The following is a 13,723-nucleotide window of genomic DNA, read 5'->3' on the forward strand; positions in this document are numbered from 1 at the left end:
CATCACTAGGTTAGCACTACAAGAAAAAATTTGAGGTTCGATTGACCTCTAACTTTGCATGTTGATTTCCAAAATAAATTTATTCTCTTTGGATTTTTGAGAAAGAACATTGTTTAATACGTTCAACGAGTTCCTTATTAAAAAAAGTATGAGAATAAATTCAATGAAACAATAAAAGTATGCTTACTAAAAAAAGCTTATTGTAAGTCACTATCATAATAATTATGTTAAATACTTGACCTAAAGGAAGTATAAGAATATAAAAAGCATCCTTAAATGTCTAAATTTCTTATAACTTTGAATTAACAAATTTAGAATTTTATTAAAAAAACACTAGAGGTTAGTTGCATCATCCACAAGGGAACCACCGGTTCCTATAATAGTAGGTCAACCAACATTTTGATGCCTTCATGTTGAACTTAAACTATTTATTAAACCATGAAAAGTGACATTAAATTTTTTTGAGATTTATGCTTTATGCTATGTAGAATCTTGAAGCTTTTATCTTTCCTTTACCCACCACACTAGGCTTAATCAAATCATTTTTTTTTTATCGTAAAAAACTAAAAGAGAGAAAGAAGTTCAAAATTCATGATGTATTTTTTTTTTCTTTTTAATGATTTTGTAATGCCCAGCTGGCACAAAATTACCCGGTAGGCTCCAGCTGGCACAAATAATATGTATATATGTATATAATGAAATAGAAGGAAAATTTAAGAAAATAAAAAGAGAGCCAAGGAGATATGACAGAAGAGGAAGTGAGAGAGAGAAATCACAAGGAGAGAGAAGAAGAACAAGAAGAAGAAGAAAAAGAAGAAAAAGAAAAAGAAAAAGAAGGAATGAAGGAAAAAAGAAGAAGAATAAGAAGGAAGAAGAATAATAATAATAAGAAGTAAAGAATGGAGAAGAAGAAGAAGAAGACAGAAAGAAAGAAGAAGAAGAAGAATGGAAAGAAAAAAAAAAGCGTGATGACCAGATCTGCTGCTGGTATGTCGCATGCTGTAATACGCATTGATCCCAGCATCGCTGCATGGCATTTTTGGTGATACACATGTGGTAGCGCGTGATAACGTTGACGACCGGAACTGCGTGTCTCAAGGTAAAACTCATTCCTCATTTCACATTATACAATTTCTGAAATTATTCATAATTTAATATATTATAAACAAAAAAAATGTATCCAAATGGTATCCGAATTTTCGAGAGGACTGTAAACTGAGCTAGAAATGATTCCCAAAACTTTTTCAATCACACTATAGGTAAGAATTGGGTTAATTTTATACGGATAACTAATATTATGTGTATAAATTATAAATGATTTATGTAATTATTTATATGTATAATTGTATGTGCGTGTTTTGTATAAGTAAATGTACATGGTGTATGTGTCTGCATTGGGTATGAATTGATAAGAACAAAACTAATAAGAACAAGTGTGTGAATAATTATGTATAGTATGTTGTGTGTATTGTATATGCGTGTTTAAGTATAGATGTGTGCGTATCTATCAGTAGAAATTATGTGTGTGTGAATATAAATATATATTTTGTGTGAGATATGTAGTGAAGGTATATGTCTGTATTGTAATATATATGTGTGTACACATGTGATGCGTGTGAATGTCTGATTAGTGTGTATGTATCGTTATGTGTAGGTATGTGAATTAAATTGCGTGTGAGAATTAGGACCTTAAACTAATATAAAATATTAGATTATGAAATAAGAAATTAAATAAGTTGAATAGATTTGGAAAACAAATACCAAAGAAATAGATAAGTGGAAGTTAGTTAGAGAATAGATGGAATTACCTACTAATAAAATAAGCATACGAAATAGTTCGAGAAATAGAGAATTTAAGTAAATTTAGAAATAAATTGTATAGCAAGTAGATATAAGAACAAGATAAACTTTTGATAATGAAATACGAAAACTGTGAAGAATAAATAAGACACTTAATTCATTAGTCGTGAATCGAGGATGGGAGGGTGCGTGTATGGCTGAAGTTCAGCAGGTATGATGAACCTGCACATGGATAGCTTTGTAAACCTAATCCAGACGTGAATAGGTACTTGTGAGCGTATGGGTCACCTAGCAAACATACCTGTTGTGGCTAATGTGAGATTGTGTGTGTATTATTCATGCGATAGGAGAATCCTTTGAGCCTTTATTTGATAGTGATAGTAACCTAAATAAGCTTCAAAAGACTAAATAGTATAAAATTATAAATCCAAGTGGAGTGATATGTATGGGTGAGAAATCTAAATTGAAATCCGAGTGGAGAGATTTGTGTGTATGAGTAAATTCGTTTTGTTTTGAAGAATCTATGAATCCATGAGTGTATAAATTTATTATACATAAGATTTATGAATAATGTGTAAGAAGAAGAAAATCAGAATCAATTTTGTGTCAGAATGTTCGTTGGGATATTTATATTGATATTTTGTTATATTAAGATTTGTATTCTATTTTATGCTTTGCTTGGTATTATGTGTTCATATTCTATTTGGGATTTCTTGTGTATTTGATGTTACGATGATTGTTTATCATTTTAGTTAGTACATTTTGTTATGTATATTTTTTATATGAATGTGTGTACGTAAATATCTGTTATAGAATCCTTTTTCTTATTGAGCTCATGAAGCTCACCCCAATTTACCTCTTTTTAGATAAGAGAAGATTAGAAGCAAGTCCAAAATCAATAGAATATTGTAAATAAAACTTTATTAGTTTTTATTTTAAAATTGTAAATTAATTTAGATGCCTCACATATATGTAAATAAATAATTATTCTATTACAAGGGATGTGTATTAATGTGTAATTCCGCTGCATATGTAATATTCATTAGTTCTATTATTTGGAAATGTTACAAGGTTTGTTAGTTCGAGCAGGTGGGGCTGTAGGTGAGGTTAAGGCAAGAGGAAGGGTAATTTTAGTTTGTTTGTCTAAGGGGTTACTTGCTAGATCAGACAATCTCTTTCTAAGCTGTTGGGGCTGTTATTGGATTCGAACTTGAACAAAGATTTGGTGTTTAACCGAGATAAAATCTTCGGTCAACTGGGCATGTTCAAGCACCTCTGTATATGAGTTGGGTCTTAGCATCCCGACCCGATCATAAATGTCGGCACGAAGGCCCTTGAGAAACTTTCTAGCTTTTTAGCTTTCGGAAGGGACCATTAAAGGGGCAAACCTAGACAGTTGAATAAATCGGGTTGCATATTGAACTACGAAAAAGCTTCCTTAGTGGAGGTCCTAGAATTCCTCCTATTTCTTTTCTCGAACATAAGCAGGGAAGAAGTTATCAAAGAAAGCATCCATGAAAACTTCCCATATGGTAGGGATAGGCAGGACTTCTTTCTTAAGTCGCCACCAGTGTTCGGCTTCACCGTTTAACATAAGGGACACTTTTTTCACTAGACTACTGGAATTCATCAGAGTGCGAAAATAGACATGCACTCAAACTTGTGGATCTACAGAATCCTCATAGACTTCCAATGGTAGATCTGTCAGCAGTTCTTCACTTTCTTCCTCGTCTGGGGGGATGGAAAGGGTGAGTTCCATATACTCAATAAGAAAAACAGTATTAAATTAATATCGTAAGATTCCAAAAGTTTATTATTTTTTTTACCATTCAGCTTCCTCGTTTACCTAAGTCATCATTAGGAAAAATATTGATTTGAATATCAAAATAGTACGTTAGAACAGAAAATCAAATATACATATATCATGCCAAATAATATATAAAATTAAATAAATAATGAAATGCACAAATTTTTTGTATCATGCTTCACGAAGTTATTACAAACTTCCATCTCTGAGAGCAAATATAGATACAGATTTTCAACTACCAAGTGGAATGACCAGATCAGATACAGATATGATAATTTGCTCAAGCCTACTTTCGGTTGGTCAAACCATGGTACAATCTATGACCACGGTCATACCAACCATAGTGGTCATAACAAATAGTCTATAATCACGATATTACTTAGTCACGGGTGACCCCTACAGATAGTGCGATCCCACTCTCGTCAGATGACACACCGTCATCCACTGGGAACGGTTCTCTTATATATTTCCATACCAGATAGGAGAGGGGAAAACAGATACCCTGAAGGGAAAGGGGAACATATACTCCACAAAGATAAAAAGCCTAACGAGACATTTGATGCAATATGCATGTCAATACAGATACACTTCGGACCATACAGGCTTCATTCCACTTTTTTTTTTCTCTTTTCTTTTATTTTAGTTTTATTATCATAGACTACTTATTATATTTATTACATGAAAATTTATCAAGTGTCAATAAATCACATAACATGCTTAAAAATCAAAATAATTTGACTCATTTGAATACAGAGGCACGTAAAACAAGCAAAATAACTATTATATTAAATTTGTTTATCTAAAGTACTCCTTAAGACATCAAAAGTAATACTAAATTTATTACCGAAACCTCGATATTTTCTTATTCATCATTTTCCTTTCTTTCTCTTCTTCTCTCATTAATTTACTATCTCTCTCTCTCTAAATCTTTGAAAAATAGAAGAAATAGAAGTGTAGAGAGGAAGGAAAAGGGGAGGGCAATTTATAGAATTTCATAACCATTGAATTTACACCAAGTGGCAAAATCCAATGAAGAGAGAGGAAAAAAATATTTTTGGCATGAAAAATAAGGGAGGAAATTTTCCTCCACCAGCAGCGATGGCGTGCCACCCAAGGTAGCGGTGGAGCATTGCCCGAGGTGGCAAAGCTTGGCCAGCGTGCTACAGGGTAGCCTACAGGCGCACAGGCCTACTGCCTCGTGCATAGGCCCTAAGCGCATTGGGTGCTTCGCGCACAAGCCTTAAGGACAGAGGGCCTGTCCGCAGAGGCTTGCTACGCGGATGGCACACGCACAATGTGTGGTGTCAGTCCGTGCACGAAGTGATGTGCGGACGGCCGACCCGCTTGTGTGCAACAAGATGCGTGCGCAGGTCCTGACCCCACGTCGTGCATGCGGATGGGACATGCGCACATCTCGTGCGAACGTGCATGCGTACAGAGGGGACGAGCGTGCTGGTGTGCGGATGGGACGTGCACGCTGTACGCACGCCTTGCGGCCACTGTGCGCTCATGTGCACACGCACAGTGCCCAATACCCGCGCGGGCAATTGTTTTCTCATGGGATTTTTTCTGCGACTAGGTTTTCTCCCATTTCGCCGTTTTCCAATTTTTTTTCTAAATTTTTCTTTTGAAATAAAATAAAATAATTTAAAATAAAATAATAATAAAATTAATAAAATAAATAAAATATTAAAATAAAAATAAATTAAAATCATGGATCTCGAGAACATAGTAAATTAATTTAAATTTAAGATGGTCAAAGACTCGAATGAATAGAGTTTTTAAATCATTTTAGCATAGTGATCTGGGTTTTCGATTAAATGGCCCAGATCCTTTTCCCTAATAGGAGCGATTTGACGGCTAAAGGGACTCCACATGAGCCCGAATGGACGGTCTAGATCAAGGAGAGGCAGGTATTTAAATTTCTCTTCTAAATCAAATCTTAACCCTAGCCAACACCCTCTCGTCGGAGAAGAAGAAGAAGAGTGGCCGGAGGAGAAACCAGCCACTGACGCTGCCGCACCGAAGACCCAAAACGTCACCAGTAAGTGTGATTTTCTCTCGTTCGACCTGTTTTTCCATTTTAAGCTACCCAAAACACTTTTTAATGCAGAAAAACCAGAGGAAAGATTATAGACCGAAGAAGTAGAGGGCAGAGCTCGGCTGAGTCGTTGCACCTGAAACTGAAAAACTCTCTAGTAAGCCGAATCTTTTTCCCATTCATTCCGTTTTCCTCACCTTTTAGTTGCATAATCTGTTTTCGTTGCAGGGTGACCAAAAAAGTCACGAGCCACGAGGAAGAACAACGGAACCCGGCTGAGTCTGGCTGAGCCACCGCATTAGAGATTAGAAAACATCGGTAAGCCTTGATGTTTCCCTTTTTTTCTTCGATAGACACCCCCTAATCATGATTTCAATAGGTTTATATCAAGAACTGATCGAAAACGGCCTGACCGAGAGGAGGAACTACCGGAGAAGGAGGAACCGGACAGGGTACCGAGAAGGTTGTGTGTTTTGGTGCCCATTACCAGATGGGGTATGGGGACGATCATTTGATTATAGAATGAATGCTCTTGTTCACGTGTGGTGGGGACCCCTATCGACCCCTAACGACACCAGTAGGCAAAGTAAAGTGATAAAGATGAATGAGATAGGAATCCGGTTCTAGAAAATAATGAAAGATTAATTGTTATATGTCCTTAGAATGCATGTTGTAGGTTACTATCCTGATATTTGCTTCAATAAATGATATTTAAGAACTTACAGGTGAGTTAATAAAATTAATGTTTTCAATAAAAATAAGCTCCATTAGTTGTTTTACAAACCTTTGATTTTTTTGTATCAGTGGTAAGGCGTTGATATTCTTTATTAAGCTAGTGTAGCTCACCCTTTATTATTAACAATTTCATATCATGACGACTATGAACTGGATCCTAAACAGTAAGAAAGCTAGCTAGAAGACTACTTCTCTGTTTTTCCAGTTTCGAGTAGAGGTTGATCACATTTATTTTTCTTATTACTCTTTTTCATTTAAGTCTTTTAAGGGAATTCTCGTATTCCTATTGGAAATTTTAAGTGAACGTGTAAGGATTGTAATCCCAAACTTTAATTGCTTTCATAAAATTATAAATTTCAACATTATTTATTTTGCTATTCTTGAGTTATATGCTCGGAATTCCTAATAGGGGTCGGCGTTTTGACAATATATGTAAAATACAAATGGTTTGTTGAGAAGATCCATAATCTAGTTTTACTTGAAATTATGTAAATAAACAAAGTTTTCATGATTAATCCTTTTAGTAAAAAGTGATAGTATAACTTAATAATTTTTGTGCGAACATGAAAATATATGATTTGCATAAAGATATATTGCTCCTACATAATCACACTAATTGGTCAATGAAATTAGTGATGGAATATGGAGCTTATAAATACGAATCTTAGCCAAATAATAATAATAACAACACAATTCTATTTCTTTCCTAGTCAATGTGTTTTACACTCAATCTCAAACTTTTACATAAAAATATTTTTACGAGTGAGTGCATTTTATGCTCCATCTCACCATTTTCAATTAAAGTATTTACTATTATTATTATTATATATATTTTTTTTCGAGTGAGTGTGTTTTATGCTACCTCTCACCCATCACATGTTAGCTACTTTGTCTTATTCATTTAAACCTTAGTTTATGACTAACTAAAAAGTAAAAATCAAACTCACATTTCCTATGTCACAAGTGATTAGCCTTAGATTAGGTTCCTATGCAATTATTCGTATACCGATTAAGTTAGAGCAAATAATTATTCGACTTATTATTTGCAACATATCTTTTTTTTAAAGTAACCACAATCTTAATCAGAATAAAATCTCAATTCGATCATGCTTCACTAACTACTGATGGTGAAAAGTTTAGCCTTTTAGTTAAAAAAAGAAAAAAATAATAACAATTTAAAATTTAAAGACCCAATACCCCCAAACATTAGAGTTTGCATTGTCCTCAATGTAAAGAAATTTTTTTTTTCTTTTTATTTATGAGTAGAGGACGTACCTCGGCGAGGATTAAACATCCTCGCCATCATTCTCTTCATTTTCTTCACATTACTTCAAAGCAAGAGATAAATTTGCCAAGCACGAATCAAAAGATGAGCCAAAAACTGAGAAGTCATTGATATATACCTTAATGAAGCACTCCACCATATCAAAAAATGTTTCCATCATACACATTTGAAAAGTTGCCGATGCATTGCACAAGCCACATGGCGTTCTCCGGAAAGTAAATGTGCCGTAGGAACACGTGAATCTTCTCTTGATTCTCCAGTGCTATAGAGATCTGGTTGTAGCCAGAATAACCATATAATAAACAATAGAAAGCATGACTCGCTAATTTATCCAACATTTTATCAATGAATAGTAATGAAAAATGGTCTTTTACTGTAGCTTTGTTGAGCTTCCTATAATCAATACACACCCTCCAACCAATAACTGTTCTATTAGGGATCAACTTATTTTTTTCATTGGTCATGACTGTCATCTCTCCTTTATTAGGCACTACTTGCATATCAAGAAGCTTCAATACTTCTGCTCTCATCACCTCCTTCATATTTCGGTTTAACCAGCATTGATGTTCCATGGATGGTCTATAGCTATCCTCTATCAAGATTTTTTGCATACAATAAAATAGGCTAATTCCCTTGATGTCTACTATTGACCACCCTAAAGTAGTTTTGTGTTTCCTTAGCACTTGTAATAGCTTATCCTCTTATTCTTTATTAAAAGAAAATGAGATAATAACAGGATGAGTGGATGCATCTCCCAAGTAGGCATATCGAACATGACATGGAAGTTGCTTGAGCTCTAACACCTATGGCTTTTCAATGGATGGCAGTGGTCTATGTTTCCCTTCCCCTAGATCTTCAAAAGGTCGTTTAATAAATATTGATGGTGTAGCTTTCAACTGATTTCACATATTCTAATATCTCAAGATCTTCACTATCAATAGTCCCAACTAAACATGCTTATAATGGCTCAACCTGATAACTTTTTTGAATTGCTTCCTAAATACATTTTTTTGCACTATCTACTCGCAAACAACTATCCACATCATTTGGCTACTTCATTATTTTGAATACATTAAAGGTTACCTGCTCTTCTTGTACTCTCAAAATAAGTTGCCCTTTTTGCACATCTATAAGAGTTTTTCTCGTAACTAAGAATGGTCTACCAAAAATAAATAGAGTTTCTCGGTCTTCCTCTATATCAAGACAATAAAATCTGTTGGGAAGATAAACTTATCCACTTTCACCAAGACATCCTCAATAATCCGTCGTAGATATTTAATACATTAATTAGTCAATTGTAAAGAGACTATTGTTGGCTTTGTTTCTACAAGACCCATCTTCTTGTATACCAAAAGAGGCATCAAATTATACTCACTCCAAGATCATAAAGAGCTTTTTTAAAATGAGAGTTCCCAATAGTGCAAGGAATGGTGAAACTTCTAGGATCCTTAAGCTTCGGGGTTATTTATTTTGCAAAATGGCATAACACTCCTCAATAAGTGCAATTATCTCATATTCCTCTAGCTTTCTCTTATTCGAGAGAATTTCCTTCATAAACTTCACATAGCTAGGCATTTGCTCTAAAGCATCTGCAAATGGAAAGCTAGGAACTTAGAGAACTGCTTATCCAATTTTTGCTTATAGAACCTCTGAGGATATGGAATAGCAGGAGCATATGGTGGAGGGTTGTTCGAAAAGAGCGATATTCTAGCGAACAATCAATCTCTCAATTCAATCATTCATCGTAAATCAATAAATAGGTGATCAATTTATTTATGCATTAAACCATAAGATAACACATAGGAATTGAGGAAAAAGATCTTCATAGATTAAATAAAGAAATCACAAAGTCTCCCTTAAAGTTTCATCAAATATCCCAACAGAAGAGTTTAGCTACTTATACTAGAGAAAAATGCAAGAAACAAATCTAAAGAAGACATAAAACGATATAAGATAAACCCATTAGAAGATTCTCTTAATATCTGCAGCCGTCCTTTATTTTCTCATCCTCCGGTCTCTCTTTTTCTTTTTGAGATAATCCTATTTTATATAGTTCAAGACCTAATGCTTTGGCAGAGTCCAAGTCTGACCTAGCATGTCCCATGGTCGTGTTGGATTGGCACATGGTCATGTCTTCCTCAAAATTACATCAATTTTCAGCTTTTAAACACGACACGGTCTTGTCTCCTAGACACGGTCGTGTCTCTTTCACTGAACAAAATAGAAACATTGACTTCTTAACACATGGTCGTGTATTAACCCGGTTTAAGGCACACAACCGTGTCTTCCAAGAACATGGTCTTGTCTTACTCCTCAGAAATAGAAATGCAGGCTCCTTAACACATGGTTGTGTGCTATGGTTATATCTCCCACATCTTCATGTTCCAACCTTTTTTGCCCCAAATCTTGTTATAATCCACTCTAATTTGCTTTCAAGTCCCAAATTCATTCCTGAAAAGTGTCAAAGATAATCTAACAGTATATGTGGCAAAAATCAATCAAAATCAATTCAAATAAAATAGAAAAATATTTATAAAATTTAATTATATCAACATATTGATCACAACAGTACGTCACCAAGTGACCAATCAAAGATATGCATCCCAACCACATCTGGAAGGGATTTCATCCACCTATAGGCATGGTTCACCTACCACTTAATTTCAGTCATACTATTGTGACGAATCTGACATTCTTATTTAAGATATTATTTGTACTTTTGCATTATTTGTATCATTATTTTGTTTCTTGAGTTTTATTCGTATACTTCACGTTTCCTAATAGGCTATTTACTTTCTCAAAAGACTAGTAAACTTTTTTTTTTTTTCCGAATCAATGCTTCACCAATCCTTCCTACAATTCTTCTACTTATCTTATCATCATAATTTATTTATGCTTTTGGAACCTTAATTATTATTTAGTTATTTGAAAGTTTTATGTTTCTAAAATTTCCTATTTTATTTGTTGTGGATATTTTGAGAGTTTGAATTATTTTAAGTTGGTTTTAGGATAATTTACTTCCATAAATTTTTTTCCTAAAATTTTACCCTTTCTTCACTTCACTTTCACTTTATTTAAATTTAACTTCTTATCAGTTTATGCACTTTAATTTGTTTATCTGATTTGAATCTTTTTCCACTTCGTTTAAAATTGTAAATTTGATGTAGGTTTATTTGATTTTATGAAATGTTTTGGTTTCGTTTCTATTCTCATTTAATTCCTAATTCTCATGATCATTTGTTTATTTGCTCTAATTCTACCACTTAGAGCTTTATCTCCCACAATCAACTACTTGGAATTTAGAATTTATTCAACACCTTTTTCACATTCAACCCAAATTTCAAATTTATTCCAATGAATTAATTAGTTATTTAAGTTTTTAATTTTGTTACGGTTTATTTGTGTTATCTTAATTACTTAATTAATATATAATTTACTTCTCGTGCAAATTAAACTCAAAATTCACTAAGCCATTCAAAGCATAATCCAATCATCATTCATTACAATCAATCGTTAAAAAGCCACGATTTATCGTAATTTAATTATTAATGTTTGCTTTTGAAAACATACAAGTGCGGCTTCGGGTTAGCTTATATATTAGATGTACGCTCCCCCCCAATTCACTTAAGCCTAATGTTCTTTTTACCGGAATTAAGTCTAATCCTTAACCAAATCAAAATGAAACACACACCCTCGGGATTCCCTGAAGAACCACTCCTGCTTCACCGCATGGATGCCCGGACAAGAATAAACCTGTTAAACAGCGGTAGTAGGACGCGCTTCGGTCGATTTCCCCCAGTCGTGCGCAAAAACCCAGAGGCACACGACGCTCCATAGTGCGGCCAGTCGCCCAAAACCACCTCACCAGCACTCTGTCGCGGCGGCACGCACGCCCACTACGCGCAGAGGCCCTTGGCCTCACCGCCTCCCTCTCCTCATGCCCAGATCTCGCAAATCTCGCGGATCTGGCTCCCACTGCCTGTGGCACAACCGCGCGGACAACCACCCTGGCATGCAGCATGAAGCCCCGCATGCGACTGCCTCCCTCGCGCACACCCTCGCACCTACGAGCACAGCCGCTCGTACGCGAACCCCTGCTCACAACATCACGTCGCACACAGCTCCTCTCCTAGCCTCGCGCATGCGGGACCGCCGCACACGTGAACCTCCTCCTCTCCTCTGCTCGCCTATATTCACTCTCGTGCTTGCGGCTGGGGCCGCACACCCAGATCTCGCTCTCCCGCTCACTCGTGGCCACCGCCGCTCGCGAGCCTCTCTTTCTCCTTCCTCTCTCCTCGGCACGCTTGTGGCCATATTTTCTAAATTAACTTTAATTTAATTAATTTCCTAAATATATTTCTAATTTAATTTATTAATTCTAATATTTTGAAAATATTTTTAATTTAATTCGTTTTATGAATTACAAGCTTTAATTATTTTTAAAACCTCTTTTTAATTTATTTTAATTTTTCTATTATTTTTTACTTTTCTTAATTTAATTATTTAACAAGTTTAAATTATTTTTAAAATTCCCTTCTAGTTTCCTTGGTACGATTTTTGTGAACTGTTACAATTAAAATGATAATTAATAATCATGGATAAAATTTAAGAAAATAGTTGTTAAAAGAAAATTATAAATTTAAGAAAATAATTGTTGAAAGTAAATTATAAATTCAAGAAAATAATCCATGCAATTTTAAGATTAAACTTTCCAAGCGAAAAATAATTTTTAAAATAGATAGTATAAATGAATTAAAATAGTCATAACTACTACATGATATGGTTAATATGTCTTTTCCTCTATGATAAGTTGTGAATTAGAGTTTAAGTATATTTCATGTGTCATCTTTTAAAAATTATATTATATTATGTTATAACTGTTATTTATATATTATAAATGTATAAATATTTACTAAAAGATTTTTAATTTTGTCAATATAAACAAACTAAATGTTGATGTATTTATATTATTTTATAATTAATTTTAAAAAAGAGTACATTTATTTATTTGAAAGATAAAATTGGAAAGAAAAGCTTGGGGAATCTGAATTTTTTTTTTTTTTTTTGTTGCACTAGTTGCTAAAAGTGAAATATTTTGGTGGGGAATCTTTACGAGAGGCAATAGTAAAGTATGGGCCTAGTTGCACTTAGTGAACTATTTTTATTGGAGAGTATTATTGAAATATATATATATACATATACGTATATAACTTGAAATTCTTTTTTAACCCTAACCTTCCCATATAAATAATTTGCTGAAAAAAGTTTTTGCGAGTAAAGATTGTGTTGGTTGGTTGGCTGGTGCAGGGACCATGAGCTGACCAGATGGCCATGGCTGATGGGATAGCCCAATTTCATGCCAGCCAAAACATGAGGAACCTCTTTGTCCTTTTCTTTACACTAATCATCTTCTCTCACTCTCTCTATTATGTTTGAAAATTTTATTGTTGGTTTACTTTTGTAGTAATTAGTTGGAACACATGCATGGGTCTTCAATTATTAAAATATATTTACTCATATTTTAGCTACATACAAAAATGTAATTTTAAGATAAAATAAGTTTTAATTCTGTTACATCATACTCCACTTTGCTTTCATCTAAAACAACAATTCATATTCAATTGAAGGTCCCCAAGTAATTCTTTTATCTCTCATGATTGCATGGTAAAAATTTCAGTTAAGAGTTATCTGACTCTAAAGAATAATTTACAATTATATAAAACTTAAGGCTATATTTGAAATAAATATAGACATAATATGAAATAGATTTTAGAAATAATATGGAATCTACATTTTAGTTAATTAGAAACATATGTACTTGTATTAAGATAACAAAAAAACATGAAATTGTAAGTAGAATTTGAATAATACATTTCAACTTCTATTAAAAAAATTTAGTATTTTTGTTAAATCTATAACTTTTTTTCTTTTCATATGAAGATATTTTAATCAGAATTTAGAATTTAGAATTTAGAGTATAAAGTTTAATGAATTTACAAATGAGCATCACACAAAAATTTGAATTTATTACTCATTTTTCACATGTACCATTTTG

General features: G+C 33.7%; 1 long non-coding RNA gene across 1 annotated transcript; it reads left to right on the forward strand.

Annotated features, from left to right (window-relative positions):
- Window positions 1–656: 656 nt before the first annotated feature.
- On the forward strand, window positions 657–13,185 carry LOC148266318 (uncharacterized). The gene is made up of 2 exons (XR_015818445.1): window positions 657–1,099; window positions 12,976–13,185. It is a non-coding gene; the product is annotated as an uncharacterized LOC148266318 (long non-coding RNA).
- The last annotated feature ends 538 nt before the right edge of the window (window positions 13,186–13,723 follow it).

Source organism: Carica papaya, chromosome 4, assembly GCF_054855325.1.
Source record: "Carica papaya isolate Zhongbai chromosome 4, ASM5485532v1, whole genome shotgun sequence".
In the NCBI taxonomy this organism is placed as follows: Eukaryota; Viridiplantae; Streptophyta; class Magnoliopsida; order Brassicales; family Caricaceae; genus Carica; species Carica papaya.